Source organism: Dipteris shenzhenensis, chromosome 30 (assembly GCF_047967505.1).
Source record: "Dipteris shenzhenensis isolate YYH24624 ecotype China chromosome 30, Dip_SZ_1.0, whole genome shotgun sequence".
NCBI classification, from domain to species: domain Eukaryota; kingdom Viridiplantae; phylum Streptophyta; class Polypodiopsida; order Gleicheniales; family Dipteridaceae; genus Dipteris; species Dipteris shenzhenensis.
The window spans coordinates 31,219,204-31,224,055 of record NC_141625.1 but is presented as its reverse complement, the minus strand read 5'-3'; the positions used below and the strand labels follow the sequence as shown (position 1 = coordinate 31,224,055).

At 38.3% G+C, this 4,852-nt stretch overlaps 1 pseudogene; it reads left to right on the top strand.

Annotated features, from left to right (window-relative positions):
- The first annotated feature begins 1,995 nt into the window (after positions 1-1,995).
- LOC147881978 (triacylglycerol lipase 1-like) lies at positions 1,996-4,382 on the top strand (annotated as a pseudogene).
- Positions 4,383-4,852: the final 470 nt, after the last annotated feature.

Here is a 4,852-nt window from a genome sequence, read left to right as displayed (position 1 = left end):
AGGATTTAATTATTATAGTAATTTTGCATTATTAGTGCAACATTATAGAGAGATATTGTGAAATTTATTATGTGGAAATGACAATGCCAGAAAGTAAACTTTTTATTCTTGAATGACATTTTCATAAAGTAAACTTTCCATTTGGGAAGGATTTTAGGATTAGTCCAAATGTAGACATATGCATCCAAAATTAATGAAAATGCACACAATATTTTATCGCCTCCTTCTAGCTTAGGCTAATTCTCATTATTTTTTTCATGAAATACTACCAAGCACACTATACCATATGGAATTATAATTCCTATGACAACACACATAGAGAGTTTTACGGTAGATTTGGGCTATCCCCAAACTCCCCTAAATCTCTTTTGCAACTTGTGAGTGTAGATATAACCATCAAAAATATCTCGGGTTTTACCATGAATACATCAACATAACATTTGATACAAGTGTCTATATTAATCTATTGACATCTATTCAATGATTTTTTTAAAGCTTGTATTAATCCACACGTACATCAATGCTATCACTTTTTAACCCAACAAAAAAAATCTATTTTTTCTAAATGATTGCTCACTTGTCACTTGGCATATTGCTTACTATCCTTCGTTAGCTCATCACGAGATTGAAAAATGAAAATCTTGGTCCATCTAACAATGCTCTAATTTGGTAGCCTATCCAAATTGTAGAGTTATAATTTAACATTCTATCTATAAAATGGCAAGGAGACAATGAGATAAATGTTTAAATAAGGAAATTTCAAAAGTGATGTGAGACTGAAATCAAGAAACAACTCATATTTAGTCTCCATTGATGTCAAAGATGTGAGTACCAATGAGCAGTAGAACTATTGACTTTGTAAAAGAATGAGCACTTAGAGCAAGGGATCAACTTCAAGAACCATTGGTAAAGCTTGGGAGTATTACTATTCCAGATGAAAAAATCTCAATGCTTCATAGAGGATGAGAGTTTACTATCAATAGTTACTACATTAAGGGACTTCAAACACACTTACGTAAATTTCATGAATTCCATACCTAATAAAATCCAATGTGTTCATAGAGAATGATGTGCTACTTGCAATGATGTCACTGATTGTAGGTTTCTACGTCTATTAAAGTGAAAGTTTTGTTCAAATATGTGATGTCAAAACTAACCATACTCATTATAATTTATTACTAGGAAACTACAAGGCCATGTGATACCTAAACCAACCATACTATGAGACCATGTATGACAATATGATCATGACGAGTGCACCTACAAATATGTAACCATATAAATTGGGTTCAGAACAAGGGGCTTTCTAATGCAATAGGTTTACAAAAGGGTTTTTTTAATTTACAAAATCATAAAATTCATTTTTTCTTAAAGGGAAAGTAATGTAGGACATATATGTAAGTAAGGGTTTAAATGTTACGCCTTGAATGCATGGTCTATGTAAGTGCAACCCAAGAGATGTGATGTAGGCCAGATCTGAGCTGGATGTAGGAGTGAATCGTGTTCACATAAAACTTTTTTCTCAATGAATCACAAAACTTGGGGTCCAAATTTTTGAAAGTTTTTCTTGAGAATATGCAAGTTTTTTAGCTACAATATAATTAAACTATCTACAATTTTGTAGATTTACAAATCGCAAAATTATTTTTTACAGGTGGAAATGAGATTGTGGGAGGTTCATTGGATATAGTGTGCAGGTTTTCTGTCAACGCTAGGAGTGATACGTTGACGCTATGATGTAGGCCCGACATCAGGACCAAGAATTAAAGTCACCTACTTGATGAGAAATGTGCATGTAAAGCCTCATGTGCAAGCCTGGATTTGGACCAAGCAAATGAAAATTTGAAGGAAAACAAAAAAATTCGAGGCTATATACGATTAGGTCTGTCAAAAGTATGTGATCGGTGCTGGTCAATCACTCTCAGGCCTTAGTGCTCTTAAAGGCTGGTCTTAAAGTACTGCCCAAGATCTACTGGTTTCAATGCATAGCCCCCCATGACAAACCCAGCTTATATACAACCAATTGAGCTCGCTGTCTCCGTCTCTGTCTCAGTCTCAGACTTCCGTCATGCTTCAATTTACTGATCTGCACGACTTTCGTTCGCGCATCTCTTTTACGAAGATCACCAGTCAAGTCGCTCTTCTACTGCACGCCTAATTACTCTTCATACCTTTCGTAGCATTGGCTCTCTCCCCCGCAGCTCAGCTGGTTAACACAACAGATGGGCTTTGTGCGAGCCTCGTACTCCCCCTGCGGATCTATGATTGCCACGAATATGTGGTTACTCTCGAGCTTTGCCTTCCACTTTCAATATCCTTTCAATGCCCGGGATGGCTTACTCTTAAATTCTCGGATATTAACTGCTCTTTCTCTCTATTTGATGCAAGTCTAATTGCATAGACGGAGAGCCAGATAACTAACGTAATGTAATGCTGCTCTATGTAGGTGGAGACTGGAGATGGGTTTCTCTTGGGTGTACAGCGTATATCAGGCAAGCAAGCTGCAGGAGCAATGAAGGGAGCGGTGTTTTTGATGCATGGATTACTACTGGTGAGATGCCGCCCCATTTTTACCAAATGAGGCGTTTGGGTTTGACTAAAGATACATCTAACGGAAACGGAGCCAATCAAATCTGTTTGGCAGGGAGGTGACATATGTCTCAAGCTTTGGGATTTGTCTTGGCTGATGCGGGTTATGATGTATGGATTCGCCACACAAGGACGACCAGATTCAGCTATGGGCACGTCTTCTACAAAAGAACAGATCAGGTCTTGAAGATTGTGTAGAGAGAAAATTTTGTATAGAGTAATGAACAATGGAGGTTGACATTTATCGTCGATCATGTAATGTTGTGCATTTCAGGGTTACTGGGACTGGAGCTTCGACGAGATGGCGGATCAAGATCTTCCAGCCATGTTGGGTCTGGTTTACAGCACTACAGGCTCTAAAACACACTACGTTGGATACTCGCAGGTTTCCTGTATCCTTCTAATTTCGCTTTGTTCGATTATCTCAGATGGATTCCTGTTGATTATCGACCATCTCGAACTCCTGATGATGATCGTATTGCTTTGGACTTTTGAGACAGGGCGCTCAGCAATGCTTTGCCGCATTTTCTGAAGGCAAGTTGCTGGATTACGTTGACAAAACGATCATGCTCGCACCTCTCGCTTACGCCGACCACGGCACGTCTCCCTTTGTATTAGCCCTTTTCGATTTGCGTATAGACAAGGTAAGCGTCTTACGTTCCCCGTATGATCGTGGCATCTTCTGAAATTAGACAAATGTCACATAGATCTTATACAGATCAATTCAAATTGCTTATAATAGGTGAGTTCCTGCAGATCTTAGAGGCCGCGAAAGTGAACGCATTTGCCACACAAACGTGCGTTAAATAATCCTAAACTTTCGGATTTCATATTGAATATCTATTTTCTACTCGCGTTTAAAAGCGAAACTTGATAATACAAGCTTCGGATTCGGAAATCACGCTGCAATAATTGATTTCATTCTCTATTGATCTGTCGCCAGGCCAATGGGAAAGCAGATCGTTGATATCATATGTACACCCAGAAGCACCCGTTGTTACAAGGGGTGGCTATATCTCGTTGGTGGTCTCTCTCTCTCTCACAGACACACGCGCGCGCGCACACACACACATACTTTTTTTTTGTGAAACCACACACACACACACACACATTCATTCGGATTCTCTCTGACAAGATTTACTTGTTTTGCCTGTTTTCGACAGACTATAACTATTTTGCATGTTTGATGGCGTATCGTACTTGTCTCTTCCTGCGCCAAAACAGTGCTTTCACAAGTGAAGCTCTTGATCTGCAGGCAAGACCTGCTGCTTGAACACGACAAGGCGACCAATAATCGATAAATATGAAACACAAGCCACATCTATGAAGAACTTGGCGCACTATGGACAACGTCAGTAATTTTTTGATTTCGAATCTCCTCAAATTATATAGAATACACTACCAATGGTGTCGCCTCGAAGAATTTGAATGCATTTTACAACGTACATTTCAATGATAAATAACCTCTTGCCTTGCGTTGATCGCTTATAGAGGGTCAAGAAAAGACTTTTGCAAAGTTCGACTATGGCATCTGGGGCAATCTACAAAAGTACAATAGCCCCTCGGCACCGGAATACAAGATTGCAAACATTCCTACGAATAGGCTGCTTGTGATCAATGCATTGAACGATGAAATTGCAACTCCAATGGACATAAATCGACTAGTAGAGGAATTGACACCATGCTTCAGGCTGTATACGATACCAAAGTATGGGCACTTTGATTTCATCTTCGCTTATAATATTTATTCTGAAGTGTATGGTCAGCTCTTAGATTTCTTGGACTCACACTAGTTAAAATTCCTGCACCATTATCACATCAAGGGCTTTACTTATTAAGCCCATCAAAATGCAGTGTTTATATAGTTTATTGGGAATGTTCTCATTTGAAGGAGGGTAATGCTAGCAAGAATAGTAATGCCAAGTTATGGAGGTTTCAACTCTATATATTGCTCCCATAAATAATATGAGTTTATGCAATAGGCTTATCACCCCATGGAAAGGCGTGTTTGTGTGAATGTGATGCTAGTCATTTATAGTATTAATCAATGACTTGTTTATCTCTTGAATTTTACATGATTTATTATTCATTCTAATCCAAAGTAAAGAGCCCTTCTTCAATACGATTGTTATTCATTCTAATCCAAAGTAAAGAGCTCTTCTTCAATACGATTGTGTCGCTATGAATAGATTAAATGAGAGAGAGGCTTCATAAATCTTGGATTATTTGATTGATTATTGTGAGTTCTTAAGGAAGAAGATGA